This window comes from Heterocephalus glaber, unplaced genomic scaffold (assembly GCF_053883595.1).
Source record: "Heterocephalus glaber isolate CG9 unplaced genomic scaffold, H.glaber_assembly_v1.0 deba00001442, whole genome shotgun sequence".
Taxonomy (NCBI): domain Eukaryota; kingdom Metazoa; phylum Chordata; class Mammalia; order Rodentia; family Bathyergidae; genus Heterocephalus; species Heterocephalus glaber.
This window is the reverse complement of record NW_028258296.1, coordinates 10,863,651-10,879,625: the sequence shown is the minus strand read 5'-3', so window position 1 is coordinate 10,879,625 and position 15,975 is coordinate 10,863,651. Positions and strand designations below refer to the sequence as shown.

The 15,975-nt window shown below is 40.7% G+C and overlaps 1 protein-coding gene across 1 annotated transcript in view; it reads right to left on the bottom strand.

Moving 5' to 3' along the window:
- The window catches only part of Tnni3k (TNNI3 interacting kinase), a 330,025-nt gene that overhangs the window by 19,445 nt on the left and 294,605 nt on the right, over nucleotides 1-15,975 (bottom strand).

The following is a 15,975-nucleotide window of genomic DNA, read 5'->3' as shown; positions in this document are numbered from 1 at the left end:
AAGCATATTTTTGGTTGTTTGTTTTTGTTTTTAGTTTTTGTTTTAAGCGAATGTGTACCAAACCTCTGGGACCTTTGCTTCATCCCACAGCACCAAAGCTTTCCTTCCCTCCGCTGTGTATTCTTTGCTGTCAGACTCTGAATAACAAAACAGAATTACGTTGCTAGGGCACCTTGTTCTGCAGAAAGCTCCTGTCCTGTGGGTACCAGGGCCTCCCAGCCTGCTGTACTGTGAATGTTTGCTCTGATGCATCTTTGGACACCAGGACAACCCAGAGCTTAATGTTTCCTGCTGAGCAGACCACTGCTCCTGCAGTCCATGTGGCAGGAGTGTGGGTGGATGCTAAGATGTGCTCTGTTGGTTTCTGTACAGCTAGACCTCCGAGATCCTTCTATATTGGTATTTATTCAGCCTTGCATGTGACATACAGGAGGACACTCTTGCACAACAGCAGCCTTGTTGTGTTATTTATCTGTGCTGTAGCCCTGCCATTTGGGCCTGGCATAGCACTTACATACTTGCTTAGGTTGAGCTCCTGCTCATTTCTCCAGCCTGATTTCTCAGCTCCAGTGCTCTGGGAAGGTTGGGAATACGGGGACTTGCTCACACAGAGCCAAGTTTCCAGTCATAAGGCCTCCATGCTCTACCTGTTGCCTTTGAGATGCTTGCCTTGCCTACCCAGGATCCATGTTCCTCTTCTGTACCAGGGGACATCATGAGTACCTCTTTCTGTGTGGATTTTATGGGATGATATACATGCCAAGTACCTAAAAATTCATAACACATAGGTACTCAATAAATGTCAGCCAGTTTATTATTGTTGTTTTTATTGTTCTCATTATAATTATTATTTCTATGTGTAGTATTGATTCCTTCTTCTCCACTGGATAATCTACTCATCATTCAGGACTTGATTTCTCTCCTCCACAATACTTGGTTAGGTGCCCTCTTTCATTTTGTTTTCTTTTTTTTTCAAATCATATGGTTTTATCATCGCTTCTCTATGTCTTTGCCTCACCTAGCATTTAGCTCATAGTCTGTGCTAAATAACATACTGGCTAGAAAATCGAATGCATAGAAAGTAGGTTTAAAAGAGCAAATTAATTGCTTGCCTATCCTCACAGGTGCGGAGGAGCCAGAGTGATCCTTCTAAAAAGGAGCCTGCTCAAGTCACTTGGGTAGGGGCAAGCATGTCGGGGTCTGGACACCCATGCCCTGCCCAGAGCCCTGCTTCCTTCATGATTGGGCTCTTTCTCTTCTCTACTCCATCTCCTCTTCCCCCATGATCTTCTCATTCCATCTTGGTCTTAGCTGTATTCTCTGAATCCACAGACATGATTCCACCTCAGGGAATTTGTACTTCTGTTCCTACAATGTGGCTCACTCTCCCCCAGAGGCCTGTGGTTCTCTTGTTCACATGTTTGCTCAAACGTTATCTTCTTTTTTTCCCCCTTACCCCTCCCATTTCCCCTTCCCCTTTGAATGTTTTCTTTCTATTTCACATTATCTATTGTACCCTCTGAGTGAGGCCTTCTGGACCATCTTACTTACATTACAAATCACATCTTGTTTTGTACTCTTTAACCTCAACCCATGCTATCTCATCTCATTTCATCTCATCTCTCTATTTATCTATCTATCTATCTATCCACTTTTCCAATAGTACTGCATATCAAAACCAGGTCTTAAGCTTGTAAGGCAAGCATTCTACCACTGAACTACCTCCCCAGTGCTGTATAATTTATTAAAAAATTTACAACACTCCTTTCCCATACTAGAATAAAAGCTCCACAAGGAAAGCAATCATTTTGTTTTATTTGCTGCTGTATCTGCAGGGCCCAGAAGTGGATGCCTCAGATGAATATTTGCTCAATAAAGGAATAAAGAATGCTCCAAACCCCAGAACTGAGATGGAAAATCTTTCATGATTTTCATACTAGAAGATTAATTATGCGGGCTTTTGCAAAATCATTTTCCTACCAATTTCTGAATAAGAAAGGGTTGTGTGGATTTCCCACAGTGAGTCACTACTGGCCCTACCCAGGCCTAGCTACAGCCAGTGGGACTACGAAGAGCCCTGCAGCCCATGCAATGTCAGGGCTGTACATTGCTGTAGAAAGAGCCAAGTCCAGGGCACTCTCCCAGAAGCAGCCCTCTGAATGTTTGCATAAGCAGATGAAGGGGCAAAGATCAGACTGTTAGAAGATCCAACAGTCAGAGTGTTTTGAAAACTTATAGTCTAGATTAATTTACTACAGCCTTTGTGGGCACTGCCACCAAAACTACTTGACAGTGGCTGGCCCCAGGTACCTTGTCGTCAAAGGCCAGTTCCTTGTGAAAGCACTTCTCTGTTTAGTAAAACAAGAACTACACATACAACCATGCCTTTGGAATTGTGGCTTAGTCTAATTGCCCCATTCTCCTCAATATGTGACTTTTACCATATCAAAACCCCACAAATATCACACCCACAATTTGATGATAAATGCCTTTGCTCCTTGATAAGATTCATAAAAATATCAATTGGGATGATGTCTATAAAACCATTTTTGAAACCATTAAGGATGACATTTTGCATACAATTCCTTATTTAATCTTCCCCAAGGCATGTAAGTTTCGTGTCATCTTCTTTTTCCAGGAGGAAACTGAAGGGCAGACAGGTCAGGCAATTTACCTAAAGTCATCTGGTTCTTAAGAAGGAAGAGAAAGATCAGACAGGGACCGTACTGTGGCTCACTGTTTTACTGCTCAATGGTGTCACCATATTACAGAAAACTGCACTGAATACATGCAGTTCTTCCCTCTCATTAGCAATTTGGATTTTCAATTTCTAGTGGATAATTGGGCTTGCAGTTAGAAATTCAGGCCTCTGGTCATGAACCTATAGAAACTTTGGATCATGCAGTGCTGGATTTTCTGTGTTCACAGTCTAGTCTTCAATTCCCTGTGCAAAGTTTCCACTAAAGCCAGGGGCTAAGGTAAAAAGACAACAAATTTTGAACCTAAGAAAAACCATTAATTTTAATCTAGATTTGAGTCACACAATCAATATTCCATTCAGAAAAAGAATAACATTGCCTGGAATTCCTTCCTTGAATATTATACACATGTATGTGTGCACACACGCATGCGTACACACATACATTTTAGATACTAGCAAAAACAACCAGTCTGGAATATATGGGAAAAAAGACAAATTTCCTTTGTTTTAAAAAGTGTAAAAACCTCTCAAGATTCAGTCTGCTATATTGTGTAGGAGGAACTTAATTATGCAACTCATACTACAAATGTTCCCCCAGCTCTACTCTGGAAGTCTACCTCTTGGTCTACCTTTCAATGTGAGACGCTGAGCTGAAAGGAGGTTGTATCAGCGGACTTGGGTCATCCGAGCTGCCACAGGTTCCCATAGGAATGCTAGGCATTCCCCTCTGCTTCCTCTATTTATGCACATTTGCAGCAGCTGCCTCCTTGGGATCTGACTCTTAGCAATTGTGGGCTGCAGCTCCAAGAGCAAAGCTGCCCTAAATGTCTCTGTTTGAAGCCCCTGAGTCTGCAGCCTTCTATTTATAGCCCTGATTCACCATGGGCCTGAATACTGCATCTGGCTTGTGCAGTTTCCAGTAAAGCCCAAACCACATTTTTTACAAATGAACAGTATCTAGCCAGTGAATCTCAGAATGAGGTTTTGGGAAAGTGAGGTGAGTAAGAAATACGGCCTGTAATAATCATTTCCTACTAGCAGTCATTGGAGGGACTTGATATACACATCTCCTTTGTTTGGATTTCTGTTGCTCTATCTGGAGCTCAGCGACCTGCTTAGAAGATTAACAACAGTTGGATGTGGACTCAGAATTACTCCAGGCCTTGGAGAATTTACACTTCACAGTAGAAATGGCATTATGAGTAGACTAGCATAGGTTTTAGAGAAATTTCAAGTTACTCTCAGGGATCAAACACTTAACAGTTAAGTAGAAATAACTAGAAATATTCACTCACCCATTTATTTAACATATAATCATTCATCAGAGTCTCTGCCTCTCTTGTCATAAAATTTATCATGCTTTGCTGAAATGGTCTGTTCACTAACTCAGAAGACAGGGACTAGGTCCATCTTGCTGATTACTATGTCCCTGTGTCGGGAATACAGTGAATTTTTAGTGATCATTTGCTAGACATAGGAAGAAAGAAAGGAAATGAAATGGATTTATGGAAATAGCAATATTTAATTTAATTTAGGATATATATATACACACACACATATATACATGTGTGTATATATGATAAGGATTTATTGTACTAGAATATAGCTAACATGTATTGAGTAGTAACCATGTGCCAGATATTGTTTTAAGTGAATGACATAGATTCAATCAATTCTTGCAATAATCATGAAAAAAGCATAATTTTTCTTACCTATTCCTCATTTTATAGATGAGGAAATGAATAGAAAGGGGTAAATTAGCTTGGAAAAATGAAAAGGCAGTGCCAGAATGTGATCCAGCCAGTCCGACTATGATAGCTGACTCTTAGCTGTTACTCTACACAATCTCAATGCATATCCAAACTTCACCTCTGCAAACCCTTCAGAGGATGGAGAGAGGACATCATCTAACACTGTCTGCCACTGGAGCTCAGGGTTGAACTGGTAGCCCAAAGGGAGATATCTGTCAGGACAGTCTGTTGGGTCAGGGAAGGCAGAACACAGAGAAGATAGATCTGTGCTTCCAAGCGTAGGACCCATGCACTGCTATGGAACGCCTGAGACTCTTTGATCTTCTCTTTACCTCTGCTCTTTTGTTACTATCGCTCACCACTGAACAGACAAAAGCCCAAAGGAGACCACTCCAAGGTGGATCAGCTCCACTTGCAATGTCCAGGTCAAAGTTTAGTAAGGGGCTTCTCTGCCTGCTCTTAGCCTGTCTCCAAGTATCCCCAACTCCAGCTACATAGACATGTTACAACTCAGAGGGGACTGCCTTCTTTATTGCTGCCAAGTGGAGCAAGACTCAGGTACTTCATCATATGCCCCACACCTCCCTTCCTTTTTCCTTCTCCTTGATACTAGTGTCTTAAATGGAAACAGAATAACAAAGTTGCTATTTAAAGACGACTTTTGTTTTTCATGTCTTGAAGTCATGAGACTTAAGTTTCAGGGCCAGAGGAAAGGGGCAAGAGTGGAGGTCAAAGAGAAAAGGAAAAGTCTTAGGTAGGAAGAGCAAGAGGTGGAGGTGATAAAGACATGGATGGATGGATGCATGAATAGAGCAAATGTAACCCTTTCTGGGAGAAAGGAGAAGCATACTTTATCTAAAGGTAAAGAGATGAGGATTCATAAATTATAGAGAGATTATGAAGGATGAGAGATAGCCTCAAATTTTCAGAAAAGTAGAAAGCAAGGTCACTTAAATTCTGTAAGTATATTTAAAGGTTATACATTTAAAATCTCCCATCAAAGATTCTAGTTCAGTCACTTTTTTAAAATGAAGGATCATTTGTAATCAAGGCACAAATAAAAATTTCATATATCAAGACAAAATGATAAACAATATAAACATTAACCTTTGATTTAACTTAGCCATGCCATGACATATTCTCATTATAGAAATCTCACATTAGGAAAATCCCATGTACAAAATGTAATTTTCTTTTAAAGATATATTGTATGGGATTATTTTGTAAATATTTACTTTGTAAAGAGATTCTTAGACATTTTCTTGCCTATTACCCTAGCTTTCATATTATTAAAAATAATTTAAACACTTTTAAAAATTGTACTTACAATTAGTTTAACATTGAAGACTATATATTCACCAAGGGTGTATATTTGTAAATAATGAACTCTTTTAAATTTAAAATGAACTCTTTACATATGGAAAAGAAATGTCATGAGGCAAAGTCTAAGACCAAAACACTGATACAATAATTTTAAACTTAAAAATACTGATATTATTATTTTAGAAACCAGTTATTATGGAAGATGACAAAGCCTCTGCCATTGACAACATGTTCCTGGGATAGATGTCAGGTAAAACACAGAAACCAGAAACTTGGGAATACTTGAATCCACCAAGACCCTTGTGCAGAGAGTAAGCTGTGCAGTTGACCTAACTAGAAGGTGTTTTGGGGCAGTGGGAGAATCAGAGTTCCGTGAGATAAGAACAGTACCCCCCAAAGCAATTCTCTAGTTGCCTATTAGATGTATTAGTCCCTATAGGAAAAGAGGATGAAGGAAAATGCTACAGAAATCTCCTAAATCAACAATAAATAAAGGGAGAGAAAGGTAGGAGGCTGTATGGGAACAAGAAATGGAAATACGCAAGAAGGTAAAATTCATCTAAATTTTCTCTTAATGGCCTAATAATGCTACCCAGGACAAAGAGCAGACTGCCACATCTGACCGCACCTCTTACCTCAATGCATCATTGGGCTCTCTGGCTACTCTGCTGGGCCCATATTTCCCAAGATCTATTATCATCTCTCTAGTTCCACTTGCTCAGCACTTCCTAATCTGCCACGAGTGCTCTGTACTCTGTACCATAAACAGAGCTGCAAGATTCTTCTCTTCAAAGGCCAGATCCTCACTTGCTCAAAAGCTGTGGCAACTAGCCACAGAGGATTACACTAAGTAACCAGTTGCCTGGTCCATGTGGTGCCTAAGCCAGCCTCAGCATCTCTTAGAAGCTCATTGGAAATGCAGAATTTCCACCTTACATCACGCCTACCATGTTAGAAACTCTTGATGTGTCCAGCAATTCATTCTTTAAGAGGCTTTTTGTATGATTAGGATGACTTCTAAATTTTGAGAACCACTGGCTTTGTGATTGAAACCATGAAATCTGGCTTTAGATGACCTAGTTGTTAATCATTTTCTGCTTGTTTTGGTAGCTGTATTCCTTTCTGAGCCACTTTTTAAGCCTGTTTCCTTATCTTTGAAATGAGGCCTATTGAGTTTGCCACTGTGAGCTGTCCCTAGCAGGCCAATCATACATATCAATCACCACAGGGCCTACTCATAGAACTTTCAATTTTTCCTAATGGCTGTTGTGAATGATTACCTCTAAACTACTTTGTACAGCCTGGCTCAGCTGACCCACAATGATATCTAACTGTGATGTGTTAACTTGAATGAATTAAGAAATGCCTAGCACATTAGTGGAACATAGTTTTGAGTGTATGTGGGTGTGTGGGTGATTGACATGTGGGCCACAAACTGAGAAGGGAAGACTCACCTTGGATGGACCTCCATGGTACCAACCAATAGGCTTGTAGCCTGGATGGAATAAGAAGGGAAAGAAGAAGAAAGTCCTTTTTTGCTTCTTTGGAGGAACTCCAGCCTGTGCTACTGTCTTTGGACATTCATCTCCAGGTCCTTCAAGCTTCTGGGGCAGACCCTTCAGCCTTCCAATGTAGACCTTCCAGCTTTCTGACACAGAATTGCACTCAGATCTGCAGTGAGTTAAAGGACTTGACTTTCAACTGGATCCTCCATCTTTCTAGTGCACAGACGGCCATTTTGGATTCTCCCACCCCTGCCTGCACAGGCAGCCATTAGGCGCCTACTTAGTAATTCCTTCATACATCTCTTTATATATATATATATATATATATATATATATATATATATATATATATATTATGTGTGTATTTGATATTTGATATTAACTGATATATCCACTAACCACTTCATGTGGAGGCCTTGTGCCGATTGCTCAGTGCCTTGCTATGTATGGGTTCATCAGTTTGTCATACACATCACTAAGGAGTGAATGCCAGAAAATGTTGGTTGCTAATTAAGTGCTCTAGGGAAGGGATATAGTAAGAAATTGGATAAAGGTAAAATTCTAATGAATGTTAACGAGTCATTGATTTACTACCTGACCTGAGAAAATATGATAAACCAATTGTCATTTATTCCCATCTGTAAAATGGGATTAATGTTATTAACCTTCTTTAAAAGAATTACCCCCACAGATATATTGGACACAGGAAGTGCCCACAGGTGTTGAGAATGAGTCCCGTGACACATAATGAATAGCACCTGCCAAAAGAGGGGGCAAGCTGTAAATAATCTCCATTAACAGAGCTGCAGACAATGATGGTTTTGTTTTGCTTTGAAATGTCATCAGTGTTTCCTTGTAATTGTGCTCATGGGAACACATGCTGTAAATATTTCTTTTACACTTCTGTCACATCTGGAGAGCCTGACAGTGGAAGGACTTGCTCAAGAAAATATTGTCTGATGTGTGCTTAACAGTTGCTGGTAATTTTGGGGACCTGGCAATAGAGAACATTGTATCTCTGCAGACTATTCTGACACTGAGCAGTTTTAGCAGCAAGCCACCTTAACTTGTCATAATAAGAGTTGGAGAAAAAGCATGACTGTATAAAGGTGTATCCATTAACTACTACTGGAGAAATAAACTGTTTGAGTTGGTGATTAGGGAAATTGAAACACCACCTTTGAATAGGAAGTAGATACTATGTAATCCATTGTAATACTCCCCATGACTCATTACTCCTCTTTTAAACATAGTGAGACAAAAATCTGATTCAGACAATATTATGACTGATTGTTTCTGCCACCAGCACCTCCTTCCCCTCGCCAGGCCATTCTCAGAAGTTAGGAAATGATCTGCCTGTGAAACAAGGTTGATGATTTCACCTACTGCTGAGGTCCCAAAGCCCACAGGAGTGTGAACCTACGGCCTCATTCTGCAGCAGCAAGTCTGGGTCATCACCAGCCTCATCACCTGTTACTTTCTGCCTCGTAAAAGTAAAACATTCTCCATCTCCCTCACATATTAAGCCTGACAGTAGGAGGACTTGCTCTCTTAATTACAATACTGAATGTATGGTATTATGTGGATTTGATCATGCCTTTTTGACTGAACAATCATCTTAAATATCTTAAGTCAAACACCATGTCTTGTATTTACCTTTATTTTCAGAATTTAGCAAAGTGTCTGGAAATTAGAAAATCCCTCCTCATCCCCTGACTAGAAGAGTATAAAGGAATGAACAGCAACACGAACTAACTGGTCCCCAACAAAAGTCAACGTGTTTTTCGGGTTTATGGAAATTTTAGAACAAAAATAAATGGCTAGATTTTAAAAATTAATGTATGAATGCTATTATCAACAAATATATGGATGATTTGCTCTCAGACCCACATTCTTGCCTCAGGTGCATTTCAAAGATCCACAGAGGATGGTTTTACCAGCAAGTGGGCTGTCTCTCCTTAACTTAGAGCAGGCCTAAAGTCGTCAGTCCGACACTCTCCATTCACATTCTCCAGGAGGCCAAGTTCCTCCTCCTAAGTCAGATGTCAGACTCTCAAGGGAAGAAGGGACAGGAAAATGGCCCCAGGGGTCATTAGGTGGAGATGGGTAAGTGTGGGCCTTTTAGCACCTGATGGTCTCCAATCTAAAGAAAGATCCAATAGAGGAGGACAAGGATTCTGAAGACAAAACCTCAGACTTCCCTTATATTCTAGCAAGCCTATTATTTGACCTACTTGCATTTTCTTTTTGACCTAGCATTTAGTTATTCCATCACTGTTTAGTCTCCAGGTGTTGTGTCTGTCCCTTCAAACCACAATCCCCTTTGTTTGACTACATCCTGTATCAGCCACCTGCCCAACCTGAGTTGTGTCTGACCTCAACTATGTGCAATTTATTCTTGACTTCTGCTCTGATTAGGCTTGTGCCTTTAGTAGGAGCAGTGGCCTATCAAAAGTATGAGAGAAACTTCGCTTAAACATCATAGCTTCTCCCAGTGTCTTTCAATGGGTAGGGGCATTATAAAATGTTAAAATTTCACCATTACTTTACTTGATTGGGTATTGTTTTTTGAGAGGCACCAACAAAAAATTATTCAAGTCTCATTCTGGGTTAGGTGTGAATGTTCTGTAAAATCTCAGATGATGAAGAAAATATAAGCTCACTGCCATGTTCATGGAAGGTGGCAGCCTCACCTTTGGTCTCAAGCCTGCTTCCTGGGCTCTACAAAGCTCTAGCACTCAGTTTCCTGGGGCTCCTATAACAAAGTTTTAGGAACTGGACAACTATAAATAACAGAAATGTATTTTCTCACAGTTCGGGGGGAGGGGACAGAAGTTTCAAATTAAGGTTCTCAGCAGGTTTGGCTCCTTCTGAAGGCCATGAGGAAGCGTCTGATGCGTCCTCATCTCCTAGTTCCTGGTAATGGCTGGTGATCCTTGACCGTCCTTGGTTTACAGATGTATCACTTCCATCCCTGCCTTCTTGTGGTCGGCTGGATGTCTCTCTTCTCACAAGGACATGGGCAACATTGAATTAAAGGCCCAGTCTCCTCCAGTATTCGCTCCAGTTCACTTCCTACACCTGCAACAACTGTGTTTCTAAATAGTCACATTTTGAAGTACTGAGGTTTTGGACCTCAACATATGTTTTAGGAGGACACAGTTCAACTCAAGACATGATTTCCTATTTTTACCATAACCTTGTTCTCATCATGAGTTCTAAACTAGATTTCTTATGCTGCCCTGAAATTCCTTATGGGCTTTGGGTTTAGGTGGACTGGAGTCAGCTCAGAACTCAGCTTGCTGCTCCTCACCTAAAGGCACATTTCCATATTTCCTAACAGCTTTGGCCAGTTTTCCCACCTTCAAAATGGAGATCTATGTACCTTTTTCCCACCTTCAAAATGGAGATCTATGTACCTTTTCCTACCTTCAAAATGGAGATCTATATACCTTTTCCCACCTTCAAAATGGACATCTATGTACCTTGCTATATATAAAATACAGCATATAGTAAGATTCTATCTATCTATCTGTCTCAGCATACAGGAAATTCTAAATTCTATTGAGAATTTCTTCCTTCAGTGAATGATTGATAACAGAAAAAACAGTAGCAATTTCTATTAAAATGAATCTTTCCATCAATACTCCTCTCATATTTAAACTCTTCCTCTTAATAATGACTATTTCAGGGCCCGGGATTTAGCTCAGTGGTTCCAGCGCCTGCCTCACAAGCACAAGGTCCTGAGTTTGATCCCTGGTACCAAAAAACAAACAAACAAAAAAATGACTATTTCAGCATAAATATACAGTCACACCAATTGCTGAAGACATCATGAAGCCCTTCAGTTTGTCAGCTTGTGAACCTCTGACCAACACATACAGTTGCAAGGAAATGCTTTAAAACAATTGCTCCAGGGATTTTTGTCAGAATGCATTTATTAGACTGTATCTCATACTTGATCATAAAAATAAACAAGGGCATGAATGACCTGCCCTTAAATGTTCTATAAAATCTGCACTTCAGGACTGTGTTCTACAATTCCTAAAGAAAAGCTTCTGTGTTGGTGTGCTTGGGTAAATCTGGGTATGTAAACTTTGAAAAGCCTTTGAGATGAAAACCATGGTTGTCATTTACTGCCTGACAATCTTTCCAAGGGAGAGAGAGAGGCAGGCACTGTGTCACCAAACAGAACTTCACTTAATTAGTTGTTGTAAGATTATTTACTCCCCTTAGTAAAACAGCGGTCTGTCAGAGCCAGATGCATCTGATTTTTGCAGATGTGGCTGTGGCTTCTGAAATCTATAAAGATTCATCTAAAATATGTGTTCAGGTCTCCTTTTGTGAAACTTTGACAGGATAATAGAATTAGATTTGCTGAATTTCACTAAGCTGTAAAGTAATGTGTCATCAGCTTCACTTACTTTTCAAAAAATATTTCTCTCTGGTAATGCTCATCAATTTAGCTTTTCAACCCCTAAACATGAAATTCTGAAACAAAAAGGATGACTCCATCAGTTATGCAAGTGACAAGATGTTAAACATGTAACTCTCCCACATTGGAGCTCTGGCTGCTTCTGGATAATGCAGATTTGCTTAAGTTTGGCTTAGAACAGGGAAAGGAGGAGAAAGAAGAAAGAAGAAAAGACAAGCAGCTACACTTCCCGTGAGAATGCAGAATTCTCTGGAAGTGTGGAGGACTCTGAACATGACACACCTACTGTGCAAACCTGTGCACCAAAGGACCACTGCAAAGATCCTCACCATCCGGGTCTCAGCTCCTACCCAGCCCCTGGGTCTCCACTTTCTCCCGGACTTACTCTGATGAGAGCACTTGGTACTCTTAAAATTGTTTTCCATTAAGCAAAGGGGTGTGGATTCAGTGCATTTCCAATCCCAGTTTAGAAATCTTAATATGTGTTGGCTGAGTGAATGAACTGGAAAAGTATCCATCTGCAAGCAATTGCTCATCTCAGGCACCTCTGCTGTGACCTCACGTCAAACAGTACCTACTGCTCAGCTGACTCGAACAACTAGATTTTTTAACAAAGGCTTTGGCAGAACTCTAAAACTAGCAACAACCTTAGAGAGCTAAGAGTTTGTTTTCTTCTTCAAGCATCTTGTCATGGGAAATACTGGTGAGATGAAAAGAGGTATCCATTGTTTTCCATGGTGAGTAGTTTATCTAAGTGAGATGTAGGGTGAGCAACAGACTTTTGAGTCTCCCTGAGGAAAGCTTTCCGTGCAAAGGGAGGGGTGCTTCAGGCAGTGGCTATAAAGAGCATAGTGTGAACCTCTCAGCGGTGAAGACAGAGCAGTATAAATAGCACAATAACACCCCGTCAGTGGCAAGCGTTCCTTCTTTCATTCAGTGCACTTTTCATGAGTAACCACCATGTGACGGGCGTTATTCTGGGCACTCAGGCAGATGGGGGCGGTGTGGGAGTCCATGCAGATAGGAAAGCAAAGGCATATGGCTGAGGCGCCAGGCAGTTAATTCAGTAGATCTCAGATTCATCATCCATCTTTTACTGTAGAGATTAACAAATTGCAAGCTGTGAAATCTTTGAGTAAGTTAATTTATTTTCTTTTGCTTTTATCACTGGGCTGGGTCTTTTATTTCCCTTTCTTCACCGTGCAAAGAGACAGACTCATAAATACGTGATCCTATATGTGGGGTCACCAATACAAGATGAGCTGAGTACCCAGAGCAGCTGCCCAGGGTGGCCTGGTTGGCAGAATCAAGGGCCAGTCCTGGGCTCTAGGCTGAGCTCCCTCCACAGCATCTCTGTCACTCATGTTTCATGCGGACTGCCACATGGTTTTCTACCCTCACATCTACCCGAGTCCTTATGCTGATGCCTTCTAATCAACCCAGCTGTAGAGACCACACATATTCAGGGTCACTCTGAGTTCTGTCATGCCCCAGTGCCATTTTGGGGAGGACTCCTGGTTGCTGTATCCAGGCCCACCCAGGTCACTGCATACCAACTGCCTGGGCGGAGTTTGGGGTCACAGTGACTGCAAAGAAAGAGGTTCCTTTTCATTTTCCTTGGATACTGAACTCACTGGTCTCCATGTTCTTCAGTTATTTCTATTTCTGTTCATTTTAAGTCTCCATCTCCTTCTTCTGCTCTAGTCACACCCAACTCTTTGCTGTTCCCCAGTTATATAACGTGGATTCCCAGCTCCCTGCCATCATCCTTGCTGCTCTCTTCCTTCTATCTCCTTTGCGGGTTTGGTCATTTTTCCAGACTCGGGTTAAATAGCATTGCTTTCAGAAGCCTCCCCCGGCCCTTCCCAAGCTTTCAGGGGACCATACACCTGATTCAGTCCTTCTCTTCCTGCTTGCTTCTCTGACCTCTAAACTATGAATTCCCCTAGGTCTGTGGAGATGTCCAATCCACCACTGTGTTTCTAATCTCAACTACAGGAGATGGCACACAGTAGATGCTTAATAAATGTTGTCCAGGGGAATGAATACCCTAATGGAGGAATAATGGAAGAGTAAATAAAGGGGTTAGATTATTAAGGAGAAATGACACATTTTGTTTTCCTCATCTTTTATTGTTAATTCTTCAAGAAAATATGAACAATACCAAGAATGATTTTAAAAAGATAATGCACTTCATTTGCCAAAAATGTTTACACAAGATTAGCCATCAGAACACTAGCACTCTCTGGATGGGGCCAAACACAGTCGCCCAATGCCTATTTGTGTTAGTTGATCAATTCTACGAATTTTCCAACTCTAGCCATATTTAAATTTTGTATACTCTTCAAGTTCATGTGTATGTATATATCTGAAAAAAAAAATTCAAGAAACTTGATAATCTGAATTTTTCTCCTTCCGTCCAGATTTTAAAATTGAAGATGAAATTGATTGTCATTGTGCTAAAGCAATCTTTAACTTCAAAACTGTTTACCCTTTAAAAAAATTAGCCAGAGTACTCAAGCAACAGAAAACTTGTTTACAAATTGAAATTCAGATCACTTAATACCAGAAAACTTATTTTTCTGAGTCAAAACCATTTTATTTCTTAGCAAATGTGCTATGCCAAAAATAGCAATGCACATCTTACCAATGTTTTGTCATCAACTTTTACATATTATAGTATCCTAGAATTTATTTTCCTCTACATTGACCTGATAAAATATTATTGAAGAAAAGAGCATAAGACTTGCCCTAAGCAATAAAGAGCATTTTTAGAATTAGAAGTAGAATTAAAAATGTTCATTTGGGTAACATCAGATTTGTTATCTCAAGCCTTTTAAGCACTTGCATTTTTAAGCAGTAGCCTAGCTTTTAGCAAGCACATTCACAATTAACTGCAAGTTTTCTTTTCCGAGATAATAGAGAAAAGTTGAAATCCTCAAAAGTCATTTCCCCCAATTGCTGTCACTCTGTTCTTTGGCTCCATCAAAACATCCAGAAACCCTTACACTAAGCCAAATGGCAACCTGCCTGAGGAATGCTCATCAAGCGTGGAGGGTGACAATCAGGCAGTGAGAAATTCACGGGTAAAACTGCTACTTAATGAGGAAAAGGGAGTGTCTTATATTTCAAAGAGAGTAAGTGATAACAAGGAGAAGAGAGTCTCAGGACGAGAGTGCATTTCCGGTAGGCACAGGCTTTCTTTCCTCAGCTTCAGAGAGGCATTTATTCATTTTGGAAAAAAAAAACCAAACCAAACAAAAAACTATGACTTAGGAGACATTTATCCTTAGTTTAAAACAAACTGACACACAAAAGTGGTATTAAGTGTTCCTTCAGTCCTTGAAAACAAACAAACAAACAAACAAAACCAAACAGGCACAGTGTTATCTTGATCCCTATTTTAGGAAACCAAACCCAAGTCGACAGTATTCTCAGCAGGCAGAAGTGAGATTGGAACAGGCACCTCTGTTTCCAAGACGCACGCTCTTTTCCAGGATGGCAGCCACTTCTGTTAGCAGCAAAGCCGGCCTCCCCACACACCTGCCCCACCCAGGTCTCAGCCCAGCTCACTCTCAACATGCTACTCCACTGCTCTGTCAGACTGAGTCGCTAGCTACCCTTGGGCTGCAGTCTGCCTTCCTTCTGGCCTGCTGGTGATCTCCCTTTGCTTTGCTTTTCCTTTTTGATGTCCTTTTGTAGAGTTTAGCACTAGACTCACCACTGCTAGGACCGTAGTGGCTAGGTTCAAGTGATGCCTTAGGCAGATGCAACCCCTATTTTCTTGGCACTCATTTCCTTCTCATCTGCAACATAGTGAAAGTGATAATGCTACCTTTCTCATTGTTATGGGTTTACATGAGATAACATTTAAAATGTTATCTTGGTACCAAATAAGAACTCAGTATGGGTAGGTTATTGTAGTTATTAGCTCCATCTTTACATCTGTGCCAAGACGCCCTCTTGCAAGAAGTCCACAGACCCTGTGCTCACCTGTCAGTGCTGCCTGCCATCCTCAGTGTCCACATGACCTCCAGTCATGTGCCCATTACTGTACATTGTACTGTGGATGGATCTGGGGTCCATTTTTCATAGTAAGGATTCACACAGCAAAAAGATGATTATGTTATGTTCTGTTCTTAACATCTCCAGTCCCCAGCAAACATCTGGCAAAATATAGGCTTTCTGTAAATGTTTGTGGCACAAGTACATGACTGATTGAGCACAGAAAATAAACTTTGCTGCAATTTTCAACCTGGT